General features: G+C 44.5%; 1 protein-coding gene across 2 annotated transcripts in view; it reads left to right on the forward strand.

The window, feature by feature from the left end:
- The window catches only part of LOC140342818 (serine/threonine-protein kinase PAK 3-like), a 166,333-nt gene that overhangs the window by 136,254 nt on the left and 15,827 nt on the right, over positions 1 to 14,252 (forward strand). The window lies entirely within an intron of this gene.

The following is a 14,252-nucleotide window of genomic DNA, read 5'->3' on the forward strand; positions in this document are numbered from 1 at the left end:
CCACACACGGAGTCACCCACCGCACCACGCGATTCTGGTAAGTAATCGGTGGGTGGCTTATTTGCGGGGGGGGCTTATTTTTCATTTTTACCTAAAAAGGGGGGCTGTCTTATTTGATGGCCCTGCCTTATCATCGGGGAAACACGGTACCATATGGGGAGCCCAATACTTATCTTGGTCACCCAGTTTAATACCAAAATATACAAGATATGCTTGTTTCACAAATTCTGTTATGTTTCTGTAATATTCACCACAAATGTAGAAAAATACATTAGGGTCATTCAAACAACTTCTTCTTGAAGAACTCATATTTCTGTAAAAAAAGAAAATGTATGAATAAAAAGAAGGCGAATGAAAGTTTCATGAAAATGATGCTACATTTATATATAAAATGCAAAACATTGGTGTAAATAAAGATTGATAATAATATGCTGTGTAACATTTGTTGTTGGTAGAATAGCCTATTCTGATTCCTGTATCACAAGAACTAGAGCCAATTCAATGAAACTGATGTCATTTCTGGATTCAGCAGACCTGAAATACACTAAATATATTGAAAAATGCTTGGCAAGTGAAAAAATGTTTTTTTTTTGTTGAGCTGTGTTATTGCCCTGGTAATGTTTGGATACATCACCGGTTAACTGTTGCATCCTGTTGTCTAGGAAACACTTCTAAGCGCTTTCATCTGCCCCATGATATGTAAGTATCTAGCAGGTCATGTGTCTGACATCAGACACATATTACAATATAAGGAACAGCCTATTTGGGACGGATGTCTGAGGACACATGATTATGCTAATGAGATTTACAGCTACTCATCTTTCACTTGGGAGGATCCTCCACGTGGCTGATTAATGGTGTTTTGTGTCTGGGACAGCTTTTTATGTACACAAGGATAAACTAGCCTGTGCCTATTGTTTACAACTAATGCTTGTGTGAGCTTGCATCTACATAAACTCTCAAATAATTTGTGGATATAACAATTGGGGTCTTTTTATTAATCTTTGCTTTTGTTTAACTCTATGGGCTGTATAGACTTAGGACAATTTGTCTGAATAGATTACAGACATAAGTTTATCTACATTTACCTGGATGGAAGATTGAGATGTGTACTTTCAACTCCTACTGAGTATGTATTTAGATTGGAGGAAGCGGTCTTTTCGCGAAGCGCGTCACCCATTTGAAATATGATGAAGAGATACTTTACGTATATGAACCATCTAAACACACATTTTTAAGATGTGTGATTGTAAGGTGTTTTATTATATATTGTTTTTTTTAGTGTATTTGGAATAATGAATAAAATTTTGTTTGTTTTTTAATTAGTATATAAGTTTTGTTATTTGAATATGAAACAATAATTGTTCCTGCACACATATATTTTTCTTCATGTCAAGGAATGAAGGAAAGAAAAGGCAGGCTTTTTATGGCAAAACGTTTTTGCGTGTGAAAGTGTTTATTAGTGTGTTTGTACTAAACAAAAAATATATAAAATAATCACAGAAAATTTTCTTGGTTGTCTCATATTGTACTAGATGGATATTCAATACATGTGGTTTCCATAATTATCATATAACAATTGTTCTTTACACAAATATTACATGATCAAATAAATAAAAATTAAAATAAAAATTAGTGGTAGTATACTCAAGGAATTCTTATTGTCTTAATTTTTTCCTGAAATGTTTCACCCAAAAAGTGGCTTCCTCAGGGGATAGAGAGACTTGAGGACAATTAAACTGAAAAGAAAGTGAAATAACACATGCTTCCATAATCGTTTTTTGTAGCCACAAATTGTCCTTAAACATATTTATTACATTTATAACTTCATAAAACTTTGCCTAGTCAACCAGGTATCCATAATGGGATATGAAACAATTATCAATGATCAAAAATGGAGAAGAACATCTATCTATAATAACATTTCTGTACCAAAATTCTTGTAAAGTTGACATATGGTGTCCCAGTAATAATTAGGGATAGGCAAGTGAGATTTGTAAGTTCGATTTCGCGGCGAATCTGGCCTTTCTTGCTTACCAAACATTTAAGCGAAAATGGCCCTGTGATTCGCCATGAGGTTGTGTTCTCTCTGAATGAACGAGGGAAAAAACAGGGGGCAGCAATGCCTACTAATTTTGGCGAGAATCACGGCTGGGAGCAAATTTTTTGCTCCCAGGATGCACAGCAAGGCTCAACAGCCCAATCAAAAGAGATCTGAGCACAGGCATATATAAAGGGAATGGGGGAGAGGTTAGTCACTCCATCTTGTATTCTGTGTGAGGGAAAGAAGCAGGGAGAGATGTGCATTGTGACAGGGACAGGTTAGGTGCCTTCTGTATATCTTGAAATATACAAATTGTGCAGTTTTTAATGTTACCTGTTCCTATTTACCAAAGAAGCCAATTGGCCACAGAAAAATGTTTGTACTACTCTCAAAAAAGTACAGATATTTTAGTCTGATACCTCTTGCTATTTACCAAAGAAGACCGTTTGGTAAAAAATACATTTCTGTCCTACTATATAAAAAATACATATATTTCAGTGTTTGATACATCTTGCTTTTTACCAAAGAAGACCGTAAAAAAAAAATACAGATATTTCAGTATTTGATGCCTCTTGCTATTTACCAAAGAAACCGTACAGGCGCATTTTTGCCCGAATAAGTAAAAAATAAACGGTAGACGCAGGGGAAGGCATGGTGTTGGGCGACCTGCCGCATCTGGCAGGGGGCATACTCTCCTGGAGTCCGCCACTGTAGGACAGCAGCAGCAAACTGTTGAAGGCAGCAGCACAAGTTGTCAAACAGGTCTGAGATGTGTGCAGGGCACCAGTACACTGGTAGATGTATTGAGAGGGCGGAATACAATCATACAGCCATGTCATGTGGAGAGTATTGTGGACTGGGTCTCAAGGGCCTCAGTGCAGCAGGCTCTTCTGCAGCAGCAGGAGCAACCAGTACAGCCGTGACAGGAGCAAAGACCGTGGGGGAGGTGGAGCTGGAGCATGCGCAGGGCACCCAGCAGACGCAGAGGCAGGCAGAGAGAAAGAGCAGCAGAGTGGTTGCAGGCACCTCTCTAGTGTGGTCCCTTTTCACGCTAAAAGACGATGACGGGTGCGTAGCAATCTGCATCCTGTGCCACAAGCAAATCTGCAGAGGACAGGCCGGATCACATTTGGGTACAACACCCCTACTTTCACACATGCGCATGAACCACAAACCAAAGTGGGAACAGTACTTGCGTTCTCTTGAAAGAGGTGCAACCATGTCATCCTCTCTTCTTCCACTTACATTGACTCCTTCTCCACCTCCAACTGTCATTGCTACTACGTCTCAGGAGGTTGGTACCAGTGAGACTTCTAGCGACGATGAAGTATCAGCTTCTGCCCGCAGGTGTCGTGGCATCAGACGATGTTTGTTGCTGCAAGATGAGTACTCCAGTGACATCTTCAGCTCCCCTAGCTCCCAGTCCCTTCAGCACACTCTACCGGAGCTTTGCGCAAGGCATCAGGTTATGGGCCCAACCAGCAAAGGAGTCCTAGTACTCTTGCAGGTACTGCTGTACAGGATTGTGGACTCTGCTCCCTTCCGTGACCTGATGGCCTGTGCTGAGCGGCGGTGGAATAACCAAGCAGGCATTACTTCTCCCTTACAGCTGTACTGAGTTTACATGCATATGTAATGGGAAACCTCTCCCGGGCATTGGCATTCTCGATGTCTAGCCAAATCCACGTCACCATGGACAGCTGGACAACCAGACACCGAGTGGGATGCTACCTGTCCTTCACCCCACACTGGGTGGCCTTGCATAGCTCAGTGGGCGGTAGTCTGCAAGAGGCATTACAGCACCTGGTACCCCCGCCGAGGGGTGTGGTAGGAAAGCATGGGCCACCCCAGTCCTCTCCCTCCTCCTCCTCCTGCATTCCTTCTACTATCAACCCCTCTCTTTTCGACACTCCTCCTGAAAGGCCAGCAGCGGAGGACACTGTGGTTAAGTGGGCAAGCCACTACGGCTCCCTCAAGCACACGCGTTGCCAGGCAGTCCTGAAACTGGTGTCCTTGGGGGAGAAAAGTCACACTGCCAGAGAACTCTTTTCTGCTTTACACAGAGAGCTTGAGGCTTGGCTGACGCCCTCCCGGCTCACAACAGGCAAGGTAGTGTGCGACAACGAGACCAACCTTGTGGCCGCTCTGCGCATGGGCTGCATAACACATGTGCCTTGCTTTGCTCATGTACTGAACCTGGTGGTGCAGAAGTTCCTCCGCACGTCCCCACAACTGCAGGACTTACTGAGACAGGCTCGCTCCATCTGCAGCCATGTAGGCTGATCCCCTACTGCTGCCGCGGTGCTTAGCAAGATCCAGCGCCAACAGAGTCTTCCACCGCATAGACTGATTTGTGACACTGTGATTAGATGGAACTCCACCCTGCACATGCTCCAGTGTCTGTGTGAGCAAAAGCTAGCCATCCCTCATTACTTGGTCAGCGTGGTTCATGGAGGCAGCGGGCCCCTTGGTACAGCCACACAACTGAGATATTTTACCAGTGACCAGTGGCTGCAGATGGAGACACTGTGCAAGGTACTGGCCCCCTTTGAGCAGGCCACAAACGTTGTGAGTCGGGAGCGGTCAGGCTGGAATGACGTCATACCCATGATCTTTCTGCTTGATAATACCCTGTGTGGCCTGATGGAAAGTGGCGATAGGAGAGGAAGGGAAGAAATGGGGGAGGAAGATGAGGGTGACATTACACTCCATAGCGCACAGCCAGCATCAGGAGCAGCAAGAAGGGACACTGGTCAGCATCAGGAGGTTCAAGAGGAGAAAGATGATAATGATGATGATGAGGGAGACCATGTTGGGGCTGCTGGACAGGACCCGTCCAACCCACATTTGTGCTGTCATGCCCCAGGCATTGTGCGGGCGATAGAACAACAGGAACTGCTGCAGTGGGTGATGAGGAGGAAGATGTTTTGGCGCCTACTGAGGGACAGGAGGAGGATGAGCCCAGGGAACCCCTCTTTCATATGTGTGTCCACATGTTGCGATGCCTACTTAAGGAACCCCGCATTTGCAGCATCAAAAACCGGGATGATTACTGGCTGGCCACCCTTCTGGATCACCACTACAAAGACAAAATGTTACAGTTTCTACCCAACCCGGCACAAGAGAAAGAAAACGTGACCAGCCTGAGCAGAATACTATGCGACCGGCTGTGTGAGGAGTTCCGTGCACCACATTCCACACAGGGAGCTCAGGCAGACACTGCCTCCACCGTAACCTCCTGTAGCAGCGGCAGCAGCAGTTGTGGCAGCAGGCCGCACACATCCAAAAGTGTAGGCCAAGCCAGGGGGGATTTTCTGGATGCCTGGCAAAACCTGATGCGGCCACCCCAAACAAGTGAAGTGCAGGGCATAACCATCGAGAACGGATGAAGCGCATGGTGCATGATTACGTTGGCTCTTTTCTGGCTGGTGGTGGTGTTGACGACAGCAGTTATGAGGAGGATGCCTGTCCTGACAGTAGTGATGCCATTAATGCCCGCAGTTGGCACAGTATGACTTCAAGCTTCTTTCGTGCCCGGTATCCAGTGTTCTGTCCGAAAGAACCTTCAGAGCCGATGGCGGAGTGGTAATCGACAACCGATCATGACTTTCGCCAGAAAATGTCAATCACCTCACCTTTTTGAAAATGAACGAAAGGTGGGTTACAACAACAACAACAACAACTATCATACCCCCATTGCAGATGTCACTGATTGACTGACCAAGGACTCACTGGCTAACCAAGATGTCTCTGTGAACCCACACTGCTCCTGTGCTGAGTCTGTGGCTGCCTATCACCAACACCCTGTCACCTGAGCCTGCCTCGGTTGAATTTTTTTGCTAGGTATCGCAACGTCCAGGGGTGGCATTCATCGCCAATGTCATGCTTGCCATTATGCCAGCTAGCAATATACTTTACATTTCTGCTGGTTCCAGGAGGCCAACAAACTGCAGATGAAAACCCCCAGTACTGCCACACTGATAGGTACCATTGCCTTTATCTAATTTTTCAGCTAAGTATTGTAAGATTAAGGGTTGGCATTCATGTCATCCACTTCATACTATGCAAACTAGCAATATCGCCTACCTTCCTACTGCTTCCGGCACCACAGCAACAGTACTGGCGCACAAAACATCTTGGTCTGGCCCTTCACAAATTTCAGATATTTGTATTACACACTTCTGGGTGGCATTGACGATGGACTACACCCAGCTCTAGATGCCAGTTACCAATGCAGTCCCCACTCTGTCTCAGGGCCAAACAAGTGAAACAAGCTGCCTGTCAGTACTCCATTTACTAAAATTGTACACTTTTAGGTGGCATTGATAATGCACTGCACCCAGCTGTAAATCCCACTTACCAATGCGGTCCCCGCTCTGTCTAAGGGCCCACCGCCTCGTCCGCCTGATGTTGCTGCTGCCGCCTGTCAGTACTCCATTCACTAAAATTGTATTACACACTTCTGGGTGGGTGGCATTGTCAATGCACCACAATCAGCTCTAGATGCCAGTTACCAATGCGGTCCACGCTTCGTCTCAGGGCCCACTGCCTCCTCCTGTTGCTGCTGCTGCCGTCTGTCAGTACTCCATTCAGTAAAATTGTACACTTCTGGGTGGCATTGATGATGCACTACACCCAGCTCTAGGTGCCAGTTACCAATGCAATCCCAGCTCCTTCTCAGGGCCCACCGCCTCCTCCTCCTCCTGCTGCTGCTGCCGCCTGTCAGTACTCCATTCACTAAAATTGTCCACTTCTGGGTCATATTGACGATGCACTTCACCCAGCTCTCCATGACACTTACCAATGTGGTGTCACAAACCTATGTCTAAATGAACCTTACTGCACATGCTCAGTTTGCACTGCACTTCGTACATGCTCAGTGCGTATCTTTACTCTGCACATGCCCAGTGCAAGCTCCAATCAGAGACTAGGACGGCACTATATGAAGGCTCCATGATTTCCTTCCAGTGCGGATTGATTGTGACAACTTCCTGGTTCCTGGTTCCTGGTTCCTGGTTCCTGCTTCCTGCTCCTCGCTACTCATGCATCCTCCGCTCTCTATCTGATCATCTGTGTATGACCTCCAGGGTTTGTCTGCAATCTATTATCACCACTGTTATCTGCAAAGTTATTGGACTTTTAGCAGCACTGTTATCTGCAAAGTCATTGGACATTTATCACTACTGTTTATCAGCAAAGTTATTGGACATTTACCAGCACTGTTATCTGCCCAGTCATTGGAAATTTACCACTACTGTTTATCAGCAAGGTCATTGGATATTTACCACTATCTTTTCTGCAAATAAACTAAAAGGGACATTTACCCATTAACCTATACATATGTGTGTGATCTCCCAGTTAATCACCATCAAGATTCCCTCGAACAGAGCTCTCCTTTCTGAAGGCTGACAGTATCAATCCGCCCACTATGAGTGCAGGAGGTAAACCCTCACCCCTTGAGGCAATGGCCCAGCAACTTTCCAGCCTTACTCAAGCAGTACAGAACCTGCATGGGGGGTACTTGCAACTCGAGGACCGCCTGGATACCCTTCAGAATTGTCTGACAGCCAGCCAAAGCTCTGAAGTAGCCTCCACTTGAACTCCACTCCACGGGGTCTGTGGCCCCTGCACCCCCAGACCGCGAACCCAAGGTCCCTTTATCGGAATACTTTAATGAAGAACTAAAGAACGTTCGATCTTTCAAGAATTGTTGCCAGTTGCTTTTTGACTTACAGCCACTGACATACCCCACAGATGGTATACGGGTCAAATTGGTGATTTCACTACTGCAGGGGGAGCCGCAGGCATGGGCTTTCCGTCTGATGGAGAAAGGTGACCCCCTTCTCCACTCCTTGCATGGTTTTCTCAATGCTATGGGAGCCGTGTTTGATGACCCTAGTCGTGCAGCCTCAGCAGAATTAACCCTGTGCAGATTACGCCAAGGCTCTCGTCCTGTTGAAGACTACATTGAAGAGTTTAGGGTGGCCTCCGCAGACACATCTTGGAATCAAGCAGCACTCCGCTTCCAATTTCGCCTAGGTCTTTCTGAACAGATCAAGGATGATCTAGCCCATGTCTCCATCCTTGAGTCTTTAAATAACCTTGTCATGTTGGTGACCCAGATCGGTCGTCGTCTGAGAGAGAGAGACACTGTGAGAAAAGGGACGTCGTCAAAATCTTTAGTCGAGTACGACTGCCAGCTGTTCCTTCGGTCTCCACTAATAACCCATCTACAGAGGGAGAGGAAACCAATGCAAATTGGGACTATTCATCCACCCCTCTCTGACACAGAAAGACAGAGGCGTAGAGATGGGAAACTTTGTTTATACTGTGGTGCTGCGGGACATTTTTGCCTAAACTGCCTACAACGCCCAGTGGGTAAGTCTCACTTACAGACCCCTATATGCCATCCTTTAATGACTGTGGGAAAGATGTTTATATCCATCTCTCTTATCCTTCAATGGCCAGGAGGCTAACACCAACGCAATTATTGATTCCGGTGCATTGACATACAATTCGCCCGCGCTCAAAGAATCCCAGTTCAAGAAAGAAACCTTCCCATTGCTATTTCATCGGCCAACGGTTCCACTCCCCGTACCGGGCCAATTACCACTTGCACCCGTCCAATGGAGGTACATACCCCTTTGGGGCATCATGAGCATTTATCCCTTGACTTGCTACCCTCACCAATATTTCCAGTTATTTTGGGACTATCTTAGCTGCAGATCCATGATCCCGATATCCACTGGTCTAAGGGTACCGTTTCTTTTTCTTCTAAGTTTTGCCAGCAGGACTGTTTCAGGGAGAACAAAGAATCCTTAGTTGTGGCCACCTTGTCTTTGGAACAGGAATCATTACTCCTAGAGGTGTACAGAGAATTCTTGGATGTCTTCGATCTAAAAGGGGCCGATACCTTGCCCCCTCATAGGCCATATGACTGCCTCATCGATTTATTGCCAGGGTCTACTATCCCCTATGGCCATATTTTCCCACTTTCCGATCCAGAACTCCTTGCACTAAAAACCTACATTGAAAAAAGCCTCGCCAAGGGATTCATCGGACCTTCATTCTCACCAGCCAGAGTGGGTATCTTCTTTGTCGATAATCGACACTGTGACCATGTGTCGATTATCGTGCTCTGAACCAGATAACCATCAAGAACCGATACCCACTTCCTCTGATATCTGAACTATTCCAAAGGCTCCGTACAGCAAGAATATTTACCAAGTTTGATCTCCGCGGGGCATACAATTTGATCCGCATCAGACAGGGGGATGAATGGAAGACTGCCTTCCACTCTCGGTACAAGCATTTTGAATATCTGGTAATGCCCTTTGGGCTGTGTAATGCCCCAGCGACCTTTCAAAGTTTTGTTAATGACATTTTCAAAGAAATACTGGACGTATATGTCGTGGTCTATCTGGACGACATTCTGATCTTTTCAGATTCCCTCGAGGAGCATCATGAACAAGTAAAAGAGGTCCTTACTTGACTCCGGCAGAATCATCTTTTTGCAAAGATTGAAAAATGTTAATTTGAGAAGGATCGAGTACACATCCTAGGCTTGGATATCTCGGGTCAAGGCATCGACATGGACCAAAGTAAGATTTCTATTGTCCCAGATTGGCCCGTTCCATCATCTCGCAAGGAGGTCCAGAGATTCCTAGGCTTCTCAAATTTCTATCGGAAATTCATTCGAGATTTTTCTCGCATCGTCTGACCTTTGACTGATTTAACTCGGAAACAGAAGATTTTGAAGGATGTTTCACCATCTTAGTGGTGGTTGATCGTTTCACAAAACAGAGTCACTTCATTTTCCTCAAGGGATTACCCTCAACTCCTGACCTCGCCATGATTGTCATCAAGGTGATTTTTTGTCTGCATTGCTTCCCACAGCAGATCGTGTCGGATCGAGGGTCACAATTTACGGCTAAATTCTGGGTTCAACTGTGCACTAGTCTCCAGATCGATGTGGCATTCTCATCGGCCTATCATCCTCAATCCAATGGCCAAACAGAGCGCATTATTCAGGTACTGGAGCAGTACCTCCGTTGCTACTGCTCATCTCTTCAAGACAATTGGGTGCGTCTGCTACCTTTAGCTAAATATGCTCTTAACAATGCAATGCACACCTCTACCAAGATGTCTTCCTTCTTTGCTAATTTTGGGTATCACCCAAACATGTTTCCTGACCCAACGCCTAGTCTATCTGTTCCAGCAGTACAAGAGTTAACTTCAGAACTGAAGCATGTTCCCCAGGAACTTCAGCAGAACTTAAAACTGGCACAAGAACGGCACAAGAAGAATGCAGACAGACATTGGCGACCTTTTATTATTATTATTATTATAATTAAACAGGATTTATATAGCACCAACATATAACGCAGCGCTGTACATTCAATATGGGTTGCAAATGACAGACTAAAACAGACAGTGATACAGGAGGAGAGGACCCTGCCCTGAAGAGCTTACAATCTAGTAGGTGGGGGAATTTACACACAATAGGAGGGGAGATATGTAGTGGTGGGAAGTAGTGATGGTTTCAAAAGACAGAAGAAGATGGGTAGGCAAGTTTAAAAAAATGGGCTTTGAGTGCTCTTTTAAATAAGCAGAAAGTAGGAGCAAGCCAAATAGGACAAGGGAGAGACTCGGGCAGCTTTAGAGAAGTCTTGTATCCGTGCTTGTGATGAGGTTATGAGTGGGGAAGTCATTAGTAGTTCATTGGAGGAGCGGAGAGAGCGGCTGGGGGAGTATTTTTTTACCAGGTCAGAAATGTAAGTGGGACAATAACTTCGTAGGGGCGGATTTTGGAGATGTTGCGTAGGTGAAAGTGACAGGACCTGGAAATGTTCTGAATATGGGGGGTAAATGAGAGGGCAGAGTCAATGGTGACACCAAGACAACGTGCCTGAGGGGAGGGCCGGATAACAGTGTTGTTAACAGTTAGATATATGTCAGGGGGAGATTTAGAATTTGAGGGGGGGATGATGACCTCACCCTAATTTCAAGATCGGGGATAAAGTCTGGCTCTCTAGTGCCCACCTTCGGTTACATTACCCCTCCAAAAAGTTGGGTTCCAAGTTTGTGGGTCCATTTTCTATTAGGAAGCAGATCAACCCTGTGGCCTATCAATTACTCCTTCCTCGCACCATAATAGTGCACAACCTTTTTAATGTCTCTCTGGTAAAGCGGGTGAACCCGGGCAGAGTCCAAACGGCAGAACCTCTACCCATTTTCATGGATGGAGAAGAGGAATTTGAGGTGGAGGGAATACTGGACTCTCGAAGAAGAGGTAAAGGCATACAATACCTTATCAAATGGAAAGGGTTTACACTAGAGGAAAGCTCATGGGAACCTGCGACATCAGTACATGCCACCCGGTTAGTGAATGACTTTCACCGGTAGCATCCAGTGAAACCAAGTCTAGAGGGTGTCCAGAGGCCGCCCCTAAGGGGGGGGCACTGTCACAAACCTATGTCTAAATGAACCTTATTGCACATGCTCAGTTTGCACCACACTTTGCACCACACTTTGCACATGCTCAGTGCGTATTCTTACTCTGCACATGCCCAGTGCAAGCTCCAATCAGAGACTAGGACTCCATGATTTTCTTCCAGTGCGGATTGATTGTGACAACTTCCTGGTTCCTGATTCCTAGTTCCTGCTCCTGGTTCTTGGTTTCTGCTCCTCGCTACTCATGCATGCTCCGCTCTCCATCTGATCATCTGTGTATGACCTCCAAGGTTTGTCTGCAATCTATTATCACCACTGTTATCTGCAAAGTCATTGGACATTTACCAGCACTGTTCCTGTCAGTCAATGGACATTTGCCTCTACTGTTTATCCGCAAAATGTCATTTGACATTTACCACTATTTTTTCTTCAAATAAACTAAAAGGGACATTTACCCATTAACCAATACATGTGTGTGAGATCTCCCGGTTAATCACTATTAAAATTACTAGAACAGAGCTCTCCTTTCTGAAGGCTGACATGCGGTCTCCCTGGGGATAGCTGACCACAGGTCACACATTCCTCCGTCTCTGCTCCTCCATCCTTTTACCTAATGTCACCGAGCTACTTGTCCACAACTTTATGGGCGGCATTCCTAACACGTCATCCAGGTCATGATGCCAGCTAGCAATTATTATTATTATCAATAAACAGGATTTATATAGCGTAAACACATTATCCAGCTATATAAATTAAATAGGGGTGCGTACATTAAATAGCGATGCGCTATCAGAAACTGTTGCTAGTGGGTTGAGTTCACCCTTTCTCAATGTCCTAATGTTTATGCTGCCTTCTGTACGCTGTTTATCACGCAAAAATCTTATTTGCCTGCTGTCAGTTTGCCTGCCATTTTCTCGAAAACCACAAGGTCTTTGAAACTTTTGTATTTTTCCCTTGTTGCCACTATTCTCCTTCACATACCTAGCAAATTTGGTGGTTCTAACATGTATAGGGGCTTTGCTATTATTGTTTAAAGTTGACCCATTGACTTTAATGGAATGTGCAAAATCCGTTTGCCGAAATTTTGCGGACCTATCTGAAGTTCAAGGAAATTTTACCAAGACTGTCAGAGGCCTTCTCGCTCATCCCTTATAATAATATACTAGTTTAATAGTTGCAAAAGTCATTGAAAAGAGACTTACTGTGATTAAAGTGAAGGTCCGATGATTTGAGTGTAGATTATATAAAAAGATTGTGGCGATGCTAGTGAAGGTTGCCACTGCATCTGTGGTAGGGAATCTAAAAGAATGCAGAATGGTTACTGTATGAATTGTTAGAATATGTCATATTGCTTATTGGGTGGGTTAATATCAAGGGAGATCAACCTACATTAGACTGGTTAAAGGGTCAGCTTGTTAGTGCGTTTACACTTCGTTTTTTAATCTGATTCAATTATGCCTCAGATGAGATAAAGAAGGAAAAGAAAAACAGGGTTTTTTTGGATTTAGATGCACGTATCCTTATGGTCTATTATCTAAAATGGACATAGATGACTGTCAACATTACAGTTAGGTCCATAAATATTTGGACAGAGACAACTTTTTTCTAATTTGGGTTCTGTACATTACCACAGTTAATTTTAAATGAAACAACTCAGATGCGATTGAACTGCAGACTTTCAGCTTTAATTCAGTGGGTTGAACAAAAAGATTGCATAAAATGTGAGGAACGGATGTAAATCCTTTAATACACAATCACTCCATTTCAGGAGTAATAAGTAATTGGACAATTCACTCAAAGGCTATTTCATGGGCTGGTGTGGGCAATTCCTTTGTTATGTCATTATCAATTAAGCAGATAAAAGGCCTGGAGTTGATTTGAGGGGGTACATCATGAGAAAGATGGACAATGACCCAAAACATACAGCCAAAGCAACCCAGGAGTTTATTAAAGCAAAGAAGTGGAATATTCTGGAATGGCCAAGTCAGTCACCTGATATGAACCCAATTGAGCATGCATTTCACTTGTTGAAGACTAAACTTTGGACAGAAAGGCCACAAACACAGCAACTGAAAGCCGCTGCAGTAACGGTCTGGCAGAGCATTACAAAGGAGGAACCCCGGCATCTGGTGATGTCCATGAGTTCAAGACTACAGGCTGTCATTGCCAGCAAAAGGGGTTTTATCCAAGTATTAGAAATGAACATTTTATTCTTTTTCATTTGTCCAATTACTTTTGAGCCCCTGAAATGAAGTGATTGTGTAATAAAGGATTTAGTTCCTCATATTTTTATGCAATCTTTTTGTTCAACCCACTGAAATAAAGCTGGAAGTCTTCAGTTCAACTGCATCTGAGTTGTTTCATTTAAAATGAATTGTGGTAATGTACAGAACCAAAATTAGAAAACTGTTGTCTCTGTACAAATATTTATGGACCTAGCTGTATATAATGAGATATATTGGAACTTGAAGTTTAAGGGATAGCGGAAAGGTAAATTGGATAACTTACCCCTCAATAATAGAGAGTTAAAGTATGTGTCCCATCTATGTTAGGAAGCCAATTAACCACCTGGGCGTTACACTGATGTCTAGATTTCTGTACCAAAAGCGGTACACTGTTTTTCATGAAATTGTTTTTTACATTTTAGACCTGTAAGTTACAGAAATATGTCCGGACAAGGGTCTAGTACAGGGGTCAGCAACCTTTACTATCAAAAGAGCCATTTTGCCTCCTCTTCCACTAAAGAAAAATAGTC

The sequence above is a fragment of the Pyxicephalus adspersus genome, chromosome W, assembly GCF_032062135.1.
Source record: "Pyxicephalus adspersus chromosome W, UCB_Pads_2.0, whole genome shotgun sequence".
Classification (NCBI taxonomy): Eukaryota; Metazoa; Chordata; class Amphibia; order Anura; family Pyxicephalidae; genus Pyxicephalus; species Pyxicephalus adspersus.